Source organism: Argopecten irradians, unplaced genomic scaffold (assembly GCF_041381155.1).
Source record: "Argopecten irradians isolate NY unplaced genomic scaffold, Ai_NY scaffold_0030, whole genome shotgun sequence".
Lineage (NCBI taxonomy): Eukaryota > Metazoa > Mollusca > Bivalvia > Pectinida > Pectinidae > Argopecten > Argopecten irradians.
The window spans coordinates 82,939-107,769 of NW_027187497.1; the positions used below are offsets into that span (position 1 = coordinate 82,939).

A 24,831-nucleotide genomic window follows, 5' to 3' on the forward strand; every position below is an offset into this window, starting at 1 on the left:
CAAAGTTTTCATTAAGACTGATAGTTTATTTTTGCCTATAGGAAGATCGAAGGAACCACCTGTCTTGAACGCGGGGGTTTTGTCATGTGTAACGGTAGCCAAATAGAAAGGATTATCAGGGTTACAGTAAAGTTCGGAGCGTTTGGCTTGGTAAAACATTTACAGTTGCACTGTGCATCATTCGGTGGACACGCTCGAATTGTCCTCAAATCCTCCCGTTTCTTGTTTTGGTCAAACGTTCATGATATTCAAGGTAGTCCATGTCCATATTGGCGTTATATTTCAGAACAACATCGCTCCAACATATTGCTCTAAGTTCCATAGCCCCACACCTCATACCGAAGTGTAGAGTGTTGTTATACCATAGGGTGTATATAACAGATATTGGATTTACGTTCCCTAGTTGTCCAGACTGATACAATTTTTCAATGTCTGAATTATACAAATGATCCGCCCCTGTTTGACTTGGAACCTTAACCATTACCTTTCAAGTCGTGTTGTTTGGCTCTCAAAGCATCTAGTGTTTTGGAAAACTCCACGCTGTTACCGATTACACTTATACCGTATCCACGTTTCCGTAAATGTTTGTCGAAACTGCTAATCATGCCGCGCGATGTACTTCGTTCATACTCCTGGTTGTCTTTGGTTCTTACATAAATTACAAAGCTAGATAAATAGTCATCCGATTTATTTGCAGGTATACAATGGATTGGTCGCCGATCATCATATTTTGCAGCCATAAATTCACCAAGAAGATTCAAGTTACCCAACGTTTTTACCAAAGTGTGTTTGTTTTCATTTCCATGAATGAATTTCTGAACATCGACTTCTTTAAATTTGTTGTTTGTCATTTCGAATTTCCCTTTCCCGATACTTTCACACAATGCACAAATGCAGACGACTGTGCTAGTTGTTTCCCTTGTAAACGAATGCAGATAACAGTACTTGTTGCGTCCTCTATACCAGAAATTATTCCGCGCACGTTGATTTATTGCATAGAAAACAGGGAATGGAAGCATTACAGATGGCCAACTCGCTACTGATGGCCGAGGAACAATCATAACAAACGCCACAACAAATCAACTGACATGCATTAGAAAGTCCACAAATCGGACACGGTAAGATATCTTGATTATCTTAAAGCTTTAATCACAATAAGGTTATAAATAATCCATGTCTGGACCTAATATTTTCGATCATTGTCTGTAATATTTCAAGAAATTCAGTAGATCAACAGTCTGTACATACAGTTAGACAGTGTAGATTTCAGATATTTCTCTGCGTGTATAATGTGCATTGCCTAGGGGAAAACAAGATATTTGACATAAGTTATGCAAATGACATAAACTGATGAAAATACAAGACATATTACCTATATTATATCCAGGTTAGATGTTGTTACATTTATGTATAGTACATATGTGTTATGTACATGAAGTTTGTTCATGAGTGACACTGTTGGGTCAGCTACTTAGTATAAAATGTAACTTTAATATGCCATTTTACATCAAATCATTATAGAATTCACCATGCACAGGCACTGTGCATATTGCTTATTAGCATGTAACATATTTTTTCTTAAATATTAAATTGATTTAGTTTTTTATCTAAATTAAAAATCTTGTTTTATAACTTATAGGTGTGACACATGCTGACATATATAGCTGCTGACATTTTGTGATCTGCTAGCAGTTAGCCATGTTGTAAGTGATTTTCTGAGGAACCTTTGTAAACATGTGTACTTTCACAAAAGTTGACATATGAATATGGGTTGATATCATAATAAATATTTGAATAATTTTGAAATAAATGAATGAATAAATCATCTAAAGTGGACACAAGTTTAATCATGTCTCTGTGTGGTTTATATTGTCAATTGCTGTGATATAAATTATACTTTTCTACATTATTGAGTCATAATAAAGAAATACATGTCATGGACTTCAGTTCAAATGGATTATCTTAATCCACAATCAAGATTGGAGGGATGAAATATTATGAAAGAAATCTATTTTCTTCATGTACATCCTAGATAAAAAAAATGTCTGTCACAATAAATTCAAAATTTTGATAAAATGTACAAAAACAGTGTATCCATATATTTGTATAATTCATATATTAAGTACAGTTTATGAGAATGATTAAATCGATAAAATTGTCATGTAACAAACCCATCTTTACTTTATCAGGATTCGGGATTCGAGGAGATATTGGCAGAAGAGGGACAATACAAGAGCACTTTCACATGTTGTTAGAGGTGTGTGTATATTTGAAAACAATCTATTAGGTCAAAATTATGCCAAAGGCAGCAATCTGTAAATATATATATATATGTACGTAATTAGTGCCCCCCCCCCCCCCCCCCCCTAATAAGCGACCCTCCCTTTTCTGAAAACGAGTTGAAGTTGTATAAATGCCCCCATGCAATGGAATTAACAATGTTTTACAATTTGTGATTTGTATTCCATATTGAATGATCTTGCAAATCTTTTACATGTGAATCACGACATAAGAATGCGTCTCAAAGGATAAAATGCATATATGTATGCTTACTGTAACAGATTAATGTGTCATGAGTACAGAAAGTGTTAAAATATTTCGTCCACAACTTACATTTTGGTTCATCAATAAGCCAAAATTATTTAATTACAGCGAATACGGTTGATGTATTCCACTGTACTTTATATTTTAATTTTTTTTTAATTATTTTGTATATTAAACTGATAATAGTTTAAAGAATTTCCTTGTGTAATTGATTTGGTGTTTAAGTGAGGCATTAATACTATAAGCAAGTTTTTCAAAGAACTTTTTTTGAGCTATCACTATCCTGTTACATATACCTATTGTATAATGATGTCCCTTGATTGAATTTTAGGACACTGCTCCAAGATTGGAAAATAAACCGACCATGTCACTAACTGGAAACTGTGATAAGGAACACTATGTCTGTGCTTTCAAAAGTAGTTGAACTGTTGTTCCTGTCTGCATATGTTGAGAACTGAATCTACAGCTTTCAGGGGACATAACTCAAGCATTGTTCACTCCGGCACATTATGGAAATATGGTCACAGAAACTATTAAGATATGTCTGAGTTGATTGAGTGTTGCTGGTAATCATTCAACACAAATGTTGAAAGATTTATTTTTTCATGGATATTAGAAACAAAACAATATGATCAAATGTTGGATTTCTAGTCTTTAATTAATGATATGTATAGATAGTACATTTAATATCAATATGATAGTTTTATGCTGAATCTTGCCTTTGTCAGATCTTTTTCTGATTGTATTTTAAAAGTTTCATGTTGTCATATTTGTGATTATGCCAATTGAATTCTAACTTTCCAATGAGCAGAACAACTATCTTATGCATGCTCAAGTTCGGTTCTTTCTTTCATTTTTGAATAAATCAAATATTACAGGAATTGATGTTGTTAATCATGCATCAGAGACTGGATGCCAATTTGCTATTGTGCTTTGTCTGTTGTCATCATAGAGTGCCATTAATTACATGTTCATACATAACTGATCTTGGAATGGAATTCAATTCAAACTTATATACATGTATGGAAAATATTTCATAAACAATATTTGCTATTTACTTGCTTCTATTAGATTTCTATGTGGATTTCTTATGGTTTTCAAGTTTGATTTTGTTTAACTTCCTTTAAGCAGCCAAGGGGTATTTAGGTATGTACCAGTTTTAAGAAATGGAGGGAAGACATAGTACATTGATAAAAAAATACTGACCTTCAAACAGGTATCTTGGAAGTCATGTGACCAAAGACCTTAGCCCTGTTATCAGTGTTTGGTTTACATATGACATTCATATGTCCCCTTGATACTAATAATTTGATATAGGAATTAATATCTTAGATTAAAAATAACTTAGCAACCACAAAATTTGATCATTTCTATGTATGGAAATGCAATGTTATTGTTATGAAGTATTCAATCATGTGAAGGAAAAATATGTGAAAGTCGTTGCTAGGGTACACAACCTTTTATAGAGTGTTTTTTCATCACAAAATTGTTTTAGTAATAAAAATTTATGAATGCCTGATAGAAATGTTTTTGTGAAAATGCTATATATATCAAATAACTTTGAATAGAATGCAAAATTGAATCCAGTTAAGACTTTTGCGATAGAATACTGCTTGGTTGCTATGCAACGGTTGTTACTTATAAAATTAACCGAAATATAGTTTTTCATTGAAAAACAAATATTTTATCATCTACACATGCATAATATGTCTTTATCAGAAAAAATATACATTAGATTACATCCAAATGTACACAGCAACCCTATTTATACATTTTAGAAACATGTTGCTAAGGGAAACGGTTGCTATGGATTTAGCATCCAATAACTTTTTTCTTTTTACAATGACCTACCATTTTCTCGTCATTTCTATAAAGATATGAATGTTCTCTGCAAAATGGGCATCTTTGGAAAAAAGTTAATTATTTCTTTCATATATTTTTATCATGTTGAAATAGACAAATCATTTTGCTGTATCAGTACTGAAAATTAAGGGACTGTGGAGACACTTTTTAAATCGACGTTAGGAAACAATAGATACATTGTTAATGTTGAAAATTAATCAATAGTCACAAGACATCCATACAAATACATTGAAGTAAGAACAAATTTAAAAAAAATCTTATATTTCCATATAATTTTATTGCATTACATTTACCAAGTAGATGTCCTGTTGTGCTATATTTCTGCGCAAATGTTTGGTTAAGTCGTTGAAAAGGTAACACTTTTCAAAAGAGGCCAGCAAAAAAAACACTTGCACAATGACATACACTTTTTTGTTCATTTTTTGACACAGCATGACCATACAAATAAAAATATTTATAAATGAAAAAAAGTTAATTACTTTCAAACGGTCGAGCCAGCTAACTTAATGGTGGATCTTGAGAAAGGTTTTAGGATTGTAAATTCGGCAACAATTATAGATTTCAAACAAACCCGAAACATAAAACATTTGCTAACGAATACACCAACAAGGGTTCAGATTAGCTATACTAACGCCGTACTTCATCAGTCGCCGTACGCTATGCATATTCAATAAGAAAAAATATTAGTTGCAGTTTTATAAGAATGCTACTGAATTGGTCCTAACCATTCAATATGGCTATCACAGCTGGACAGTAGAATGTTTGAACGTCCTATAAATAGCTAATTCTATTTAAGGACAACCTCCAATGCATACGGTGAGCTCTGTGTCTGTGAATGTTCCCATGTTTTGAGAAGGTACTTTATAGTCGTGTCCCTATTGTCTTTTTTAAATTCAACGATATATCACTAAAGCATGTCACCAAGGACATCGAACACACCCCATCCGGTTAAATATACTGATATTTGGGCAAACTATTTCTGTTGGGTGTTTAAAGACAAGATTAAGGTTACAACCTCTACTCGAATCTTTATCCCTCCTCCTTTCTCAACGTGGGACCGGATACGGCGGTGTTCATTGGGCTAAGCATTCGCTCTACTCCCTACATGTAACAAGTATTTTGTGTGTTGGCTACGTAAACATTACCCAGTGCTTTCCACATAGATGCGAGCACTTAACTCAACCGTAAGAGAGGAAATGTCAAGGAAATCATTAGAAGAAGAGAAATGACAAGAACACGAACTTCAAAGAATTAACTCTATTTGCTCTATTGGGTCCTATTTTTCTGCTACAGGGGATCAGAATCTTCAGGCCATGTGAGCTTATTAAGTAATGATTCCCACCCTCAGAATTGTCTCTCAAACTGTTTTGTTATTTTTTTTAATCTAAGTACTGACCTATCCAGACCATCAAAGTTCTCGTCGATGTTGACCCTGTTCCTATCAGACTGTCCTGAAGATCTCGTTGCATTATGTGATGTTCTAGAACAGCTCCAGTTTGTTGATCCATCAGGTTCCCTGTAAATCTCTCAATTTTAAACCCAACAAATGTCATGGAGTGGTGATCAGGGTTGAAGAACAGATACGGATGGGGACTGAAATAGAGTTGAAAATAATTAATTTAAACAGGATAATGACTTTTGAAGCTGATGCTTTAATTCGATGTAAACATTATCTGCATTATCTTTCATTTTGGATCTTAAGTAAAGATTGTACTTCGTTCGAAGTCATTTATGCTGACTGGCATACATGTCATTCCATCAGATCACAATGTAACTGAAATCCTTTGTTTCATGGTTCGACATTATATTATTTCACTACTTATTTGTTTTCCTCTATGATTCTTCTGATAAACAGATGTTTATCGCTATTATCAATCTCATAATGTGGTAGTGACTATTGTCATACGTTGGATACAATTACAACTTTCTTTAAGAAACATAATAAGTAATTCAACATTTGAAATTATATCAGTGTTGCTTTTAACAATGGTATACAAACCAATAGTAACACACTGTTAAACAAAAGACGGTTGCGTTTACACTGCAATATATACTGTTGTGTTTTAAATATGTTCGAAAGTAAGCAAATAATTATAAATGGCAAAAGAGTTATTATTTGACGAATGCACCATCGATTGCTTGGTTTAGCGAAATAGCTGTAAACATGACTACTAACCTGCTTTCCCATGTCCTCCTCATCTGAAACTGTTGAATGATGTTCTCATCATTAGCTCCGTCTGCTTCGTCCTCATGTTGGGTCAGTCTATTCACCCTCTGAATCGGGGATTCTTCACTCATCACCAGTGACCTGGTTGCAAAGTCCTATAAAACACATACAAATACAGGTACAGGTAACTCATCACCTGTGATCTGGTGGCTATGTCCTATAACAACCCATACACATACAGGTATCACCAGTGTTCTGGAGGCAAAGTCCTAGAACAACCCATACACATACAGGTAAAGGTAATTCATTACCCGTGACCTGGTTGCTATGGCCTATAACACCCATACACATACAGGTATCACCATAGAACGAATAATCATACCCTGCCTCCACTCCGTTCCCGGCAGGGTATGAATTCCACCCCGTTGCCGCTAGTGTTGCAAGCCCCGATGTGATCCACATCGGGCACTTTGAGATTGATAAAAACATATTTTTCGGGTATTATCCTTATGTAACTGTATTGTTCTGACAACTATGATCAATATTCAATTCACAAACCTTTCGATTATAATCTTTCATCAACTATTAGTGGTAAAATCCAAGGCAAACACAACACATGTATAATTCTGTTCAAATACGCCGCCATGTTTGACTTACCGGAAACAGTGACGAAATGAAACACTCAACAGGTAAAATATGTTTAAAAGTTTTAAAAAGCTAACAAACTAAGAATAAACATGGTGAAACTGAAAAAATTTAAGTATTATTAAGAATTAAGCAAAAAAGATTGTTTAAAGTTCATGTTAAAAACTTTGTAACATTTTTTTTTTTCGTAGTGAAAATTTGTAGGTCATTCCATATATGGTACTAGGTGCCATATTTGGAGCGCGAGACTTTCTAACGAGAAGCATCATGGCGGCCAAGTGAGCCGTGTCGGAGATGTGAACCATTCAAAATTGCTTCAAAACATAATTTAGACATGGAGGTGGGTAAATAAATAATCATTTTATGTTAAAAATGTTTGATATTGTTGAATTTAATTAAAAAATTACATGACACACATGAAATGCAACATTTTCACCGCTGGATTTTTTGCAACACTACGGGCAATGGGACGGAATCGTAGCTCTGACGACGACCATCTGTCAGAAATCTTCCGTCCGTCGTTCAGAGCTACGTCATCGCAGCTAGTATCACCAGTGACCTGGAGGCAAAGTCCTAGAACAACCCATACACATACAGGTAAAGGTAATTCATTACCCGTGACCTGGTTGCTATGGCCTATAACAACCCATACACATACAGGTATCACCAGTGACCTGGAGGCAAAGTCCTAGAACAACCCATACACATACAGGTAAAGGTAATTCATTACCCGTGACCAGCTGGTTGCTATGGCCTATAACAACCCATACACATACAGGTATCACCAGTGACCTGGAGGCAAAGTCCTATAACAACCCATACAGGTAGAGGTAACTCATCACCTCTGATCATACTGGTCACAGATGACCCATTCGAAAAGTAGTAAATTTAATGTCATTTCTTACTGACTTCTCTGTTACATTCATCATAATGAAGATAAGTCTGTTACATAGGTACGTTTTGTAAAATCTATACTTAACAAGTGCGGGATGAACTACATGTGGAATAATCAATTTAGTTCTGATTATAATCCTTTATTGTTAAAACATGTCATCCAAATGAGATTACATGATCAGTTCTTACAGAACTGGAATTGTGATGTGAACAACTCATTTACATCTATATGTTAAAGAATTTTCAAATTACCACATAAATTTGAAAAATTATTTTTAGATTATAGAGACAGAATAACATTGTGCAAATCCTTTCGTACAACCATTCCATCGATTTATTGTTGAAATAGGCCGATGGCAACAGATTGTATACTTTGAAAGAAAATGTCAACATTGTAATAGTCAGCAAAATCGGTGACGAATTTCATAGTGGAGCGGCTAAGGTCGATTTTTCAACAAAATCGTTCAAAACTTGAAGAAAGTATGAAACTTATGGCATATGGCTTCTTTGGGACTTAAGGTTTCAGGAAAAAAATGGACCCCAAAGAATTACGGCCTCTGACGGCCCCCATACTGGTTTTCAAAATGGCCGCCAAAACACCTTTTGAGACCCATAACTCACGTTCTATACCAGCTAAACCCAAACTTTTAACGCCTTCACCCATATTATTGATACTTAGGAATATTCTGGCGGTGTTAAACTTCATGTAGAAGGACCGCCATTTTGTATTTCAAGATGGCCATCAACTTTGCGAGCAATATAATGCATTTAATTACCTAAGGTAACTTTAAGCAAATATAGTGAGAGTACTTATACTTTTGTAGTGTTTGATGATAAATAAGTAATTTGATTTTTATTTTAATTTCAACATGACCGCCATTTTGAATTCCAAGACGGCTGTTTAAATTAAGGTTGTTTCCGTATTTCACTCTGTAAGTGATCGAGCAAAAAAATAAAATAAACACTCTTAAATGTTGATACACATGACATGCATTGAATGATAATGGAATAAATTCCTGAATTGCAACTCTACAGGCGACACTCTACAGGCGACATAAGAGGATCATCTGTATGGCCTTTATCGACTCCTCAACTGGAACAAGTCAACAGCGATCGTTTGTAGAGTAAATCCACAGTTGATTTGTTATCACTAACCATTGCTTTCAATGTTGACAAGAGCTTTTAAGTTGAACGTTCAGGAAACAGGAACACATATTCCTACATTCTAGGGTATTGGTATCTTCTACCAAACCTTGATACTTCGTCTTCTTCCTTTCAAATCCGTCATCACAGTGTAACTCCTATGGAACTGTCAAGTCATCCATAACCACTTGAGAACATCTAGACACACATATGGTGTCTGAGCACACAATCCACCTTACTTATCACGTGTATGTATGAATTCCTTCTTTAGATTATACAGACGTCTGTTATCCCTATTTGCCTTAACAAAGTTGATGAAAGTATTTTCTTTTAGTGTCTTTGTTTTTTCTCATTCCTAGAGATTCTTCCAATTTACTTACTAGGATCTTCTCAGGGCAATTGCTGTACTATCTTTAAGGAACTGGGGTTGTAGAAAGCACAAACGTTTTTTTTGGTCGCACAATCAGCAGCCTGTACTATCGGTCCCGCTTTTTGTCATGAAATTGCAGATCGACGTCAACCATAAGTAAATTTGACAAGGTTCTAGATGACCAATATCTAGCTAAGTTAGTTTGCTGTCAATTTGGTCCCAATCTTGTTTATAACCTCTATTTTCTCTGTTATTTGCACTTAGTTTGAAGGCTTTCTGTTCTTCTGTCCTCCATCGCTGCAATTTATTTTCACCAAGTCCCTGATGCTGTATGTATGTTTTACTGATGGTGGCTATATATTCTACGTGGATTTAGTTTGCATATACTGCACTACAAGCATAGTGCTTCACATTAACCATATATCTATTCTTAATTCAACACCATCATCTGTCTTGCCTTCGCTATCTTCATCTCCCAAACTTAAATGAGATTTGGATTTCTACGCAGGCTCAGCTAACCTTTGTAAAGTTTTGACATAGAGGTACTCATGGCCATCTTCGCAAGGACTTGTTTGTGGTCAATTCTAGTGCCACTACCGTCAAATTGATAGACGTCAGATGAGCTAGACATCCAAGTTTTGGCGGCAAACCTTACTATGAAGTCACTGAAGTCTCTCCTTGAATGGAGTCTCCTGATGTTGTTGGAGTCGTTCAGGATTTCATCGAACCAATTTCCCTGACATTATATCTGATTATTAACAATAGAGGGAATATCTTCCCCTGAATCCACATCAAACTTATTGAGATGCAGTTGACGGCCGGGCATGAACGTAGTTTTTCAGTATAAGTGCGGCCATCTCATCCATGGAGCCTCCTTTGGAAGACGAATTCCAAATGATATCCTTGCATCCAGTACTTCTGCTTGCAGGTCTGATATTCGATGATTGCCAAAGTGTTTTCGTTTAGATATTTCCGGGTAATTTCCTTGCAGTGGTCAGGAATAGGAATCGTAGATATCATCCATATGCATTAGATAGTTGCAGTCATAATAAACCATTTGAAGCCTTGAATACCTTCTTGCTTTAGCCAAAATGTATTCGTTTGGTGTCATGAATATTTCCATTCTTGTGGCAAATAATACATTCCATATTCAAAAAGAAGATGATCCTCAATTAGTTTTTGTTGTCTACACTTTGTGTCTTTCGGAAACACCTCCTGTGCTCTCTACAGTTTAACAGACATCCTATCTTTCTTTCAAGTGATATTTCTGAGTGTCTACAGTATCCTTTATAAGGTGTTGGCAGATATTGCATTTGTAAACCGTGTAAGGTATACAAATATATCATTGTGTTGATGTGGTGAAGATCTCCTTCAAGATAGGGTATTTCCAATTACATGATGTAGACGATTTCGCAGAGCGATTTGTGATTTTTCTCTAATTAAATATCAACTAACATTTTGTGTTAAAAAGTCTCTGCCAAAGCCTCTTTTTAGAGTTAGAGCATTAACACTGAATTTTTGTACGTGTGTTCTTTCCAGAATGACAGATACTCCTATCGTGTAAAAGGAGGAGTGTCAATTTGGGCCCTCTGGTTGCCATGACCGATAAGCATTATTTTTCGTTTAGAGATACCCGGGGAGGACATCATGATATGACATGTGATTAAGGTCAGGTCAGAGTCCCTTGTGAATTATGGGGTGTTAAACAGGACGGGCAATTTTCTGTTTTGTCCAGTTTTGTTGGAACCAAAATATATTTTTGAAATATTTTTTATGAATTATTATGCATTTACGTATATGTTAAAAATAAAATATTTTGGAAAAATGTAATTTAGTGTCAAAAATAGGTGACAGTGACAAAATTTTGTTAAATGTCAAGTATTAAAGAATAAAGTTCATCTGGTGCCATATTATACCAGACAAAATGTTACATATATTATATTTAATTGCATTGAGCTATATATTTGCATATTAAAACTTAGGCAAAGAATATTGTGAATTAGAAAGGATTGGGGAGGGGGAGCAGGTGGAGCAGTGAGGGGGATTTTTATTTTTCAAACCTTAAAACACCAATAAAGTTTTTGCATATGTTCAGAGGGTCATATACTTGCTCAAATACTTTGCTATACAACTTTGAATGCAATAATGATTTTGTAATTGTTTTAAGTAAGCATTGTATTATATATAACAACATTCTCTCAAATGCGATTCATTGTAGAAAAATAATACTATTTGAGTCAGTTTATCTTACTTCTGAACATAGCAATAAATCTATTGGTGTTTTAAAGTTTTTAAAAAATAAAAAAAATCCTCCTCCCCCCTACCCCCCCTCCCCAATCCCATCTCATCCACAATATTTTTTGCCAAAGTTTATAATATGAAAATGTATTGCTCAATACAATTTAATATGATACATAACACTTTTCCTGGTATATTATGACACCAGATAAATTCTTTCTTACATAATTGATATTTTACAAAATTAGGTCACTGTGACCTATTTTTATCCCCTGCTTTCTCCGAAATGGGAGATATTAATTTGGGTTTGTCCGTCTGTCTGGCTGTCTGTCTGTCCGTCTGTCTGTAACACTTCGTTTCCGTGCAATAACTATCAAATGTAAACTTGATTTTCTTCAAACTTGGTGGACAAGTCTAAATGCCTTCAGGGCTCAGCCGATCGCGACTGTCGATGGACCTTATTTAGCGGAGTTATGGCCCTTTGAATTGCTGAAAACGTCATTTTCTGCCATTTCCATACAATAAGTTTAACAAATGTAAACCGATTTTCTTCAAACTTACTAACAAGGTTAAATGCCTTAAGGACTCGGAAAAGTTCGATCGCGACTTTCAATGACCCTTATTATTATCATTATCTGATGTCCAGGATAGTTCAGAAACTTAAGAAGAATATCTAAATGAGGATGTGTTAAATTTTCTACCTTATAATGAAATCCGCCAGGGTATTGGATGTAAGCCTTTCGGTCTTAATAAAGTTGTAGATCTTTTTGAAAATGGTATTTAAAAAAACTAGCAGTATGTACACGATATTCCAGGATTAGGTTTTCTTTACAGTTTTTATGCACTAATCAATAACATTAATCCAGTATGGAAGGATGAATATGTAAGAAGGGTTACACAAGGAGAAAATGTAGAAGCTTGTATAACTTGTAAAAGCACTATACATAAAATAAAATTAAATGTCAATATGAAATTCATTTATGAAAAACTTGTAAAACTTGTATTTATAAAACCAATGAAGAGTCAAGAAAAGTGGAGAATTAAATTAAATTTAAGGGATACCTTCAATATGGATACATGTATATCTGTATTTCAATACACACAAAAACAAAGTTACAAGCTTTCCAGTATAAGATTCACCATAGAATACTACCAACAAAATAATTTCTTTTAAAATAAAGTTTGAAGACGATAATCTATGTTCATTTTGAAGTAGAGAAGAAGAATCATTGGAACACATCCTCTTTAACTGTTATTTCTCTAATGAACTTATACAGGAATTTAATGCATGGTACTGTGAAAATGATGAAGTGGAAAATTATTTAATTTTAAGTGAATCTATGTTATGTTTGGAAATGCTAAGTTTAAAAACAGACTAAACCACTTTTTGTTACTGATAAAATACCATATATTTATTCATGCAAATGTAAAAACATACTTCCTCTCTTTCAGTTATGTAAATTGTCCTTCATAGAAGTCATCAAATTAGAAAAATACATTTCAAAAAAGCAACAAACCGTTTTTCTGGAAAAATGGGGGCCATTTGCTTTAATTTAAGTAGTTTATAAATTATCCATGTCAGAGTGATCTCCTCTTATGTTTGTAAATTAATACCAAAATAACACTGTGCGCCTGTTATGTATGATAAAATGATTGTTTTGATGATTTCTGAATAATATTTACTAATCTTCTTCAATATTAGTGGAATTATATGGATCTATATTTATGTCAAAGTACTGATATACATCTGTAATAAACAGTCATTTATGTTATGTTATGTCATATTTGTGATGTATACAAGATACAGTGCACATAATCGGTGCAAACGTAATATTTTTTTCTGTTATAATATATATTCATAGTCTAGAGCTAGAACGAATATACATACCCGGCCTACTATACCTAAGACGACATCATTTTATGTCAAAAAGTCTTTTGAGCTACAATATTGCAGCTAAGTCTAGAGCATGCTACCTGTACCAGAGAGCGTCTGAACCATCTACTATCAATCCACTTATAATTAATTTATATATCATGATATCAACCATGGCAATTTTTTTATTACTATTTATTCATTTATTTATTTACTTACTTTTATTTTATTAATTTATCTTTCAATTATTTTTTATACTAATTCCCTTTCTTTATGTTTTTTTGGTTTGTGTTAAACATACATGTATGAAAGAATGATAATGAGAATCAGATGGAGTGAGAGCCAGGATACATGTTTTGGTGATGTTGAATATGTAAGTTATGTACTTGAAAATGAAAGGGTTGAGAGTTATTTATATGTTTAGGTGGGGATGAATGTGTGTGTGATGATTGAGAGCCCTCGTATGTGGGGACATTTCTTTGTGAGGAGGTTGATCCCAGGGTCCCAACCCTGACAGTTTCTATTAAAGAATAGTCTGGGCAATAAAAATTTGTTTTTCCATCTAAAAAAGTTCGCGACTTTCAATGGCCCTTATTAAGCGGAGTTTTGGCTTTTTGCTTAAATAAAAAAGTCAGTTTCTGCCACTTCCGTACAATAACTGTAATAAATATTAACCACTTTTCTTGAATGCCTTAACGTAACAGACCGTCCCTTCTATGACGTCATACGTTTGTAACGTAGCTATCCGGATCCCGGCAAACGTATTTTATTTCTCCGTACCCATCTATTACAACTCGCTTCTGAAATCGGCATTCGAGCAAGTATTTTGTCTAGAACCTTTTAGAGTGTTAACCTGAAGTGTATTAATCTAAAGGTGTGACATTCGGAAAATATAGTATAATTTTGAAGATCCATGCATGAAGTAAAATCCAAGAATCATAATAGTCGCTAAACAATCAGATGGAATACACATGGATTTACGGGAACCCAGAAAAGCTTCACGTCAGTAGTAACAAATGAATGACCATTATCACCCATCTTTTTGCAGAATAGAAATAAATTTATACAGTATATTGATGCCGAAGGAAGTAAGTGCTGCTTTGAATGGAAACATTTTAGTTTCGAGCTTCAATAGACACTCTTCGTAAGATACCGGTATACTAATTTTCGTCCAGAAACGGACAAACAAAATACGGAATTAAAATTGGTGGAAAATATTTTCATTTTATTTTTTGTTGAAATCTTTACTTATAATCTGAAAGATGCTATAACGGAAAAATAATCCATTTTAATACAGTATCACACAGAGCAAATGTTTTGTCTCAGTAAAAAGCTGATATATTCCTGCTAAATTAGACTCTTTTTGAAAATTTTAGGTCAGACCTACATATACATGTAGCTTGCAAACTGGTTTGTTATATTTTATGTAACAAATAAATGAAATCATCAAGATATGTAATTATTGTGTTATCTGGTATGCTCCAATAATATAATAAATATAGAAAACTAAGAAAGGGACGATCTACCTTAAGTGCCTGGCCAGGTTCGATCAACTCTTTCAGCAGATGTTATTTATCAGAGTTATGGCTCTTTAATTTACTACAAATGTCATTTTTCTGCAGTTTCTGTGTAATAACTAACAAATGTTAAAACTAATATTGTTAAAACTTGGTAACAAAGTTAAATGCCCTAAGGGGTTAGCCAAGTTCGATCGCCATTTTTGGCAGATCTTAATTAGCAGAGTTATGGCCTTTTGATTTAATAAAAAAAAGTCATTTTCTGCCACTTCTGTAGAATAACTGTAATCAATATTAACCGATTTTCTTCAAACAGTAACTTGGTAACAAAGTTAAATGTCTTAAGGGCTCGGCCAAGTTCGATCGCCAGTTGCGACGGACCTTATTTAACGGAATTATGGCCCTTTGATTTATTTTTTCATGTTTCAACCAAGGTTAAACTTAATTTCAATAATGTTTACCTACAATATATCCTGAAAGCGGGGGATGGAAATTCCACGAATTTGCTTGTTAGACCCTACATTATATCTTCCAAAATGTTTTATTTTTAACCTATAAATGGCTTATAATTCATAAAAAATCAGTTCAAATTATGATTTGGTTCCAACAAAACTACACAAAACAGAAAATTGCCCCTCCTGTTTAACACCCCATAACTCGCAAGGGACTCCGACCTGACCTTAATCATATGTCATATCATGATGTCCTAACCCCGAGTATCTGTAAACAAAAAATAATGCTTATCGGTCATGACCACCAGAAAGCCCAAATTGACACTCCTCCTTTAATTCTAGAACTATACAATGTAATTATCTTTTAGACATGAAGATGGATGTTAAACATGAATGTTCTTCCAGCTAGTGTAGACTGAAAGAGTTAAAGATCCGATACCTGACGGAAAGGATGAAATGATTAAAAGTTTACTAATAACCCTAGTGAAAGTCAACAACGGTATGTTTATAAGGACGACGATGGGGATCATAAACGTCCCGCTTTATGAAAATTAACGTTTGGATTTAATTTATCTATTACGATTGGTTCAGAGAATAATGCTAAGTGTGATATTTACAGAAGTTACAGATGTCAAAAAACTGGAGCAGACGAATTCGTGCTTTTCTACAGTTACAAAAGTTTCTTATTTTACACCATTACCATCATTGGAAAGTTTGATCTATCTTACTTTAAGATAAAAAATATGAAAAATTAATCACATGGCACTATATCCTATATAGAATAAAGTAGTGATTTTGCATACATGTATCAAAAGCAAAATAAATTATTTTATATTATTTTTGTGCTAATTAGAAATAGATAGACGATTAAAACAACATTTGATGGGTATCGTTTATGTTCTGTCGGCGGTGGAGCAACATTAAACGAATTGTTTAAAGAATGAATTAAAGTATATTTTACAGTTAATAAACATCCAGAACCATGGCCAGTGATACATGAAAATCATTTTCAGCCAAAAAGTGGTTCCAATTGAACACAGTATACAACAGGCATGAACTAAAGAACGCCTTTGGATATTAAGCGTTTTCAATCATTTTGACTTTGACATCTTGTCAATGAAATATCTTGTCAATGAAATTTGTTGAAATGAAAATGAAACAAGCTGTGAAGTCACATCATATACATAAACTTCTAGAAAATGAAAATGACAAATTTACTGAACCAAGTTTCGTAGATATACATAACTTTATAAAGCAGAAAACAAAAACAAAATGTAAAAAACAGCCGTCTTTTTCCGTACTCGTACACTCATTATTGAAGGAAATTTATTATGTAACACAGTATACACTTACAAGAGATCCCAGAGGGATCTTGGCGCCCACCAAATAATGATCTACGTCTGACAATGGAAAGACCTACCTTTTCTCTGCTTTTCAAATTTAAACTACATACTACATATAAAATATGTTACAGATCATTTAAGTACTTTCTGAAAAATAGCGGTAACAAGCTTCAACTAGAAATTGTCATAGACAATTTGACGGGCTTTTCACAAACGAGGGTATCTATTTTTTTTGCAACAGAGCAAAACGCAATATGTTTAATAATAAACAGTTAATTGTATATATTCAAAATTAGTAACGTGCTCGCCAATTGTATTTATACACAAATTAATACTTATTATGAGTTAAAATTCAAGTAAAACATACCCGTGACATCTGTATGAGGAATTTTAGTACAAATTTGTCAAATCCTGGTAGATCTTCCTTAGCTGCTACCCCACAGAAGGCTGAAACCTCAAAGTCCTGTAGCTGTGAGTTGAGGAAACAAACAAAGTGCTTCAGCTCAGCCCAGGACGGGTCTCGTAAACCACAGTGTCTGTTAAATCAAGTATAATCATAAATAGTGTATGCATTAACATAAATACTTTCAATATACATCATAGATATTCTATCAATGCTATATGCTACGCCCTGTCATTTGTTTAATTTTGAACCAATGCAATATGAGTGATAAAGCATGCTTATTTTCAGAAAAGAAGACGTTTATATAGAAATAGTCAAATTGACCCCATTTGGGCCCGTTCACTAGGCCCTCGGAGGTAACATCCAGTGTGTGTACATCTTTTAATTCTCACCTAGAAGGATGTTATCATTTCAATATCAGTGTTATCCAATCCTTTGTTTCAGAGAAGAAGTTCGTTTATATGGAAATAGTCAGATTGACCCCATTTGGTGCCGCCCTTCAGGACCCGCGAAGGTTAGTCGCACCATTTGCATACTTTTTAAATCCCTATACTATGAGAATGTTATGAAATTGATTAATATGAGCATTATCCAAGTCTTAGTTTCAAAGAATAAGTCGTTTATATGGAAGTAGCCCAATTGACCACTTTTGGCGCTGAGGTCAGACCAACCATTTGTTCAATTTTGAGGTACCACTTCATATGGATGTTACTAGTCAAATTTTGTTTCATTCCGATCAGCGGTTATGAAGCAGAACTCGATTGTTGACAACCGATGGCTGTTGGACGCCGCGGTATCGCATAAGTTCACCTTGGACCTTTCTATGTGAGTTAAAATATTTGGTTTTAAAATCGACAATATATAACGATCTCTGACACGATGATAACTTAGTTGAAGCTAATGTTTATTAAGGTTTGTTCATCATATTTAATTGGAAACATTATCAATCCTAATTTTGAATAAAAGCTGTTCCAAATCATTCATTACAGACGGATCAGCCATAATTGTATGGAACTGGACTGGAAACTAGCCTATGTTAGCCTCTAGACAGCCTAAACTTTGATATATGCATTTACCAGTTATATGTTAAAAAATTATACATATCAAATATCAGCACCATGACCTGACAATCCTGGAACTCAACACTATTTCAGGTGTTCCGATTCCTAATAAAAATGTGAAGATTTCCCTGTTGCTTTGTAATAGATATCACAAAACGGACGCAGTCTAGATGATTGGCGTCTCAGTTAAAAATATAATATTGTGCATGAAAGGATAAACTGGCTGTTGCAATTTTAAAATTAAAAAGAGATTGAACTCGATAATTATTTAGTATATCGATGTATATAACGAAATTCGAAGTATCTATGTACAGACGAAGTGAAGTGCAAGACTTAGTATCAAAGCCAAACAAAAATAGCAAAAGTGAATAATTTGAGTGAGTTAGAATTGAAGAAAAATCAATACACTTCTTCGATATTCTTACATGATCATTTATGTTTAATATTTACATTGTTGAGATATACTTTAGTTGCAATGACCACAATTTTCAGTTTTAGATACATGTAATATTAACCTTAGAAAAGTTTGTAGACAGTTGGTCATGTCTCCTTCCGTTTTATTGGCATCCAAATCCTGTAAGGTTCGCCTTTCATCTAAACGTCGGAGATACTGGTACGGGCGTTGAAACACTGCACTCTCAAACTTTTGTTCATCAAATAGCAGGTCAGTATCAACATAATCTGTTGACATATCAAAGAATTTTTATTAAAAATAGGTGGTATTTTACTTTTTTACCTCAATTGTCAGATGAGACATTCAACCTCAATGTTGCGTAACTTACCTTAATTTCTCACGCAATACCTTATGTAATGTGTCTGTCCGTTTCCAGGTAGGCCGTAGTAGTTAGCAGATTGTATCGGTAAAGGAACTGATGAGATATATAAGTAATTTATTTTTGGCTTTGACTAATTGTATGGAGAAATTATGATAAACGACCCTGGTACATGAAAACAGAACAAAAAATAAAACTGTGTATCTAACATCATGACCACCTAGTATATTTGCTAACTTTTATTTCATAGCTTCGGTAATGTAGCTCAGGACGAAAGAGTTCAGTTAGTTCGCCATCAAAGCTACAATTCCCTCGAGCTGACTGTGATGTCGCAAATCCAGAATGGAAAATGATATTATTAGCGAGTGTCATCAACGTTTTAATTATCTTATCGCAAATTTAGTGTATTAACCTGCTGTCATGTCGAACATATGTACCTATATTTTACTAGCCATTTTATCCGACACTGCTAACTTGACTTGAGTTTTTCGTTGAAAAGTCTCGTGCCCTAAATATTGAAATTTTATCATATATGAAATACCTATATATACGATCTTAAATGAGTGTTCGTTTCATACGGGATTCTAAATGACTCTTAAAAAGTTTTTTTTTTATTGCGAGCCATGGAAAGCCTCAGTTTCACATTTTTTGACCCTCTGGTAGATTATCCCTATCCATCATAAACCTTATAGTATAGTATGGCGCCCATTACGATTCTAATTTATAAACATGGCGCCCATTACGATTGCTCTGACCACTACTGCTAGTATTACAGAATATGTACAAACTTTTAATGCGAGTTTTTCTAGTGTTTGATTTCTATATGGTATTCTGATTTGTGTAGATTTAACTTGTCATGTCTTATTTTACTTACAGGCTCTGTTTGGGAAATGATCGTAGTGCAGAATCAGTAGTACACTAATTGTTCCAATTTTTCATTAAATTTTTGTTCATAACTTCGTGAATTTTAAATGACCTTACGCCCTGAGATGGAAGTATGATTATACTAAATTACTGTCTTATGGCTTGACCTGGCATGTCGTTTTTCGTGAGATTTATTACACTTTGGTTCTGCTGTTGAAATACGGTTTATCGGATGACGTGATGGATCTAAGTAAGATAGTTTATTTATGCGACAAACATTCCTACCACATATAGTAAGTAAAATTTTCCATTGCCTCATAGTATAGAAAATCTGATTCTAGAGTCTGAGCAAGGTCGGACGGACAGACAGACATTATGCAAATCCGTTGTCCTCAAAACCACTGACAGAGATGGAAGAGCTGATAAACAAGACCTTCTCCATTGATGTAAAAGCGAGTATTTGATAATGATACAGATCATAGACATTCTAATGAAAATAAAGCTGTTCTTGCATCAACCGAAACAATTGTTTTTTGACAGCACAAATCCTTTAAAACAGCATGTCTTTGCAAATGTTTTCAGAATCAGTTTTCGAGCCAGATCACTGAGAGGTTAACTGGCTCAAAAGTTGTTGTATCAGCGTCCTTTATTATCTGAAGTACCATACCTTTATTCTTATTTCACAATATGAAAGTAAAGTATTATGTTGATACCAGTATTATTTTATTTCGATTCCATTAACTGAACTAGACAAGAAATTGTCCTACCAGGAGGCTTCCGTCCCTGTAAGATGGACAAGCTTTCCTCTGGGGAGCGGCAAGTGACATCAGGTAGGATATCAAAACATCGGTGGAAACAAATCTGTTCTCTGTCTCTCTAAAGGCAAACACAATGACAATTTATTAGTAAAGAAATTCAAGCAAGGCTTATAAAAATATATGAAAATATCATATATATAAAAACTTTAAAATACAATTGGTAACATTTTGTTCACTTTAATATGTTTCAAATGGATTGTACACAAGTTAAGTGAAACGCGTAGCCCTCATACGGCCTTACCTGATTGCCTACCAACACTTTTATGTTATAGATTCTATGACCAAAAGCAAGTCATTTACCCAAGTGATCATTTCCAGACAAATTAGATCTGAATAGTAAAACTGCAAAAGACACCTACAACACGCAAACATGAAGCCCAGAGATCCCAAGGTCATTTTTTCCAAAAATTTCCAAACGGACCCTATTCCATTCTTGACTTAATGGTAGTAGCGATGAAAGCATCAATAGCGATTGCCAATATAGTGAATACTATTATATAGTTCTAAGTTTTATGAACTGAGAGCAAAACTAAAACTGGGATATCTTTTATATATATAGCATAATACATTTTGATATTCGTTCTTTACGATCAAAATGTTGATTATTCCAGTATATCAGGTACCTGTTTAGAGCTATCTGTTGTGAGAAGGGGCATGGCCTCGACCAGGTAGTGATCACATGGCGCCTTGATCCATACGTAGCCTGCACTGTTACTCAGAGTGCCGAGGACCAAAAGTTGGAACAGAAAGGGATCCACACCTACGCATACCTAAAACAGATACAATACTGTTAAACATACATGCTTTAACGATCACCTTATATGAACGGTCATATATCTTAAGCAGTCACTTAAAGGTCACCAAAATGCAAAACACTAATTAAACTATCTCATGCGGCAGCGACCACTGAAATCATATTGCAATAAATAAATAGAAACAACAGCCAGTTGTTATTTTGTTCCCCATCTTGTTTAGAATCACTCTTAGTAATGACGTGGCTACGTTCCTTTTAAGTTGCGTTTGTCTGATGTATCTTGAAAGTGATGGGAACCAATGTCTACATGTTCGCATATTGGTAAATAATGTTTTGTAATAAATTTGGCATTACACACATATATATTAAAAGTACATTTGCGCCAAAACACAATCTATGTAGCCCTTCTCTTTAACAGTTTTATGATGTAACTGTACCTATTTGTTGGTCTCGCTTAATACAGGTTTGACTGCATACCTACATGTTTTTAATGAAATTACAATAATTTTGAAAAAAGCAAAAAAAGATTATTCAAGTAAGTGTTAATATTTCTATTACAGCACTCAAATGGCCCATATTATTCACTTCATATGTCGCTTTTATTTTGAATAATAACTTTTACTTTATAGAAACATCTGTACATGTTTTGCTACCAACCTCATATGCAATGTCGATATGGAATATTCTTGGTTCCAACTGTCCGGCTGGTAGGGTACATTCCAATAACCTGTTCATTACCATATCTACATTGATTTCTTTCTCGTGGAGGGAAATAGATACCACTGCGCCAGCCGTTCTCTTTTCCTCGGGGATCAGAGACATGAGATGTGCAACCCGTCTTGTTTTGTACAAGGATTTTCCAACCCCTGCCCTCCACGATTTCACAACTCGCACAGTGGATCTACAGAAAAACAACATGAATATTAAGGAACTACAAATACTTGAGCTCAGACAGGCTTTTATAAAAGCTGCCCACAACCTGAATGTCGTTTCATGCTAGAATTTTTAGTTGGTACTCCATAGCATATGCCCACCTCGTATAATATTTCTCGATCAAAATTTTTGAGGTGAGATCCGACAAGAAGTTTTAATCGATATTTTAAAAATGCCAAACACCGAAGATGTAAAAATTTTGTAAGACTGAAATAAGTAACAAAAGTAAATGGATTGAGTTTTGGCATATATACCGTTGTTCACATCACTTGCTAAAAAAAGTGAGAGAAGTTGAAAATAAATTATTTACGATGATAGGCCTGTGCGTGAGAGTTCCATTCTTGCTTTGATGATATAGATGAAAAAAATGTGTAAGATACTTAAGATGTAGTATTAAAGTATTGAAATGTGATATTTCTTTCGCAATATAACTACCGTCCAAAATCCACTGAAGATGCTGGATCAATTGTCATGTTTTCTTTCTCTACTTTCAGTTTGTCAGCGAGATATTTTTGGAGCATTTCTTGGTTGGCTACAGGGAGTTGTGGTCTGCGGAATCTCTCCAATGCAGTAACAATTCTGGATTTGAATTCATTTTCTGTGCTGCATATAACTATTAACTTGTATTGTATTCCTGTTGGGAAAAGATACATTCTAATTTTAAGAAGTCAGAAGCAATATTTTTGTAAATTGTGTTTGATATAATAATCAATTACAGACGTATTGTATCGACAAATATCTTCAGAATTCGTTGGTAATATCAGAAAATATTTCAGAAAAGTTCAAAATTTGTATTTATATATACATATATCCCTATACATACAGTAAAATAGTTATTGCGTTTGAATTGGTTATATAAGCGTAAATGCAAAATTAAACTGTGTAGAACTGAAACCGAGACTTTAAATTATTGGTTTTGAATAACTGTATATTTGCACCACAATTGTTAATTATAATTCTTATTAATATTTACAACAATGAATGCTTTGACTCCGAAAAGTTAATGAAGAGAAAATGATGATAGATGACACCACTGATGATTTATTGGAAAATGCAATATCCAACAGAGTCATAATTACAACTAAATGGAATGATTACTTTAAAATATTTACATTTTCACTTCGCTCCACCTCAATGAAACTAGTAAACTCCGATCACTTCATTTCCCAATGAATATGCTTAGTCACGCGCTGACCTCTGACTGGCGTGAGAATACATTTTGACATTGTTTACATTGTGACCTAGTTTTACGCCGCTTCAATTTTGAATGTACTTTCAGCAATGAGGCCTACTAGTAATATCGTTGTACATTTAGAAACACAGACGGAAACACTTGATAAATTGATATTAGAAATTGTCAGTAATATACACGTTTACTTTGATGAAATGGTGACTTAGGCTTGAAGCCATAGAAAAAAATGCTGAACATCGGCTTACCCTAACTACCGAACGCATTGAGCTTCGCCACGTATAGCATAGGAATAATCGAACGCCAATCGTTACGATAATTGTACAGTGACATACATGTAGAAACGATAGATTCCACTAAAATACGCTCAAATTATAAACAGGCTGATTTCATTGACAATAGGCCTACCGTCCATTATCAACGAAACGATGTCGTGACTCGTGAGTGTCAACCCACGACAATGGATCGAAGGGTCGTTGGAAACCGCCAACATTTAAAATCGATGTTTCTCTGCTTACTTTTTTTTGAATGTTAATTCCTAAAACTCCAGTTGACAATGAAGTTATCACACCACTTCAAGAATAATACAGAATTCCAGTGATCTGCGATTAAATCCACATTTAACACATTTTATTGAGCCCCGAAAGCACCATGTTATTGGACTGCATCGCATACCATAGACACAGGGGTTGGGTTTCACACCAGGTTTAGTTAATAAATATTTAAATGTCAGCTGCAAATATTTATCAGACGGAAATACAACATTCAGTTACACTCCACAATTATTAAAATCGACCTTGAAAAGGTTTGATTGTGTATAAATACCAACTGTTCGGTATTTTTACTAATCGTCATTCTCTTTGAAACCGGATCCCTGCTTAATCGAGCAACCTGATCACACATTCACTGCACTGCCAGTACTGCGCAGCAAGTTTTCTATTTGAAGCGACATAAGAATGTTTTTTGTGATAAAATTTAAGCCAATGA

The 24,831-nt window shown here is 34.2% G+C and overlaps 1 pseudogene; it reads right to left on the minus strand.

Annotated features, from left to right (window-relative positions):
• LOC138311480 (E3 ubiquitin-protein ligase rnf213-alpha-like) overlaps nt 1-24,831 on the minus strand; it is a 127,485-nt pseudogene that overhangs the window by 75,600 nt on the left and 27,054 nt on the right.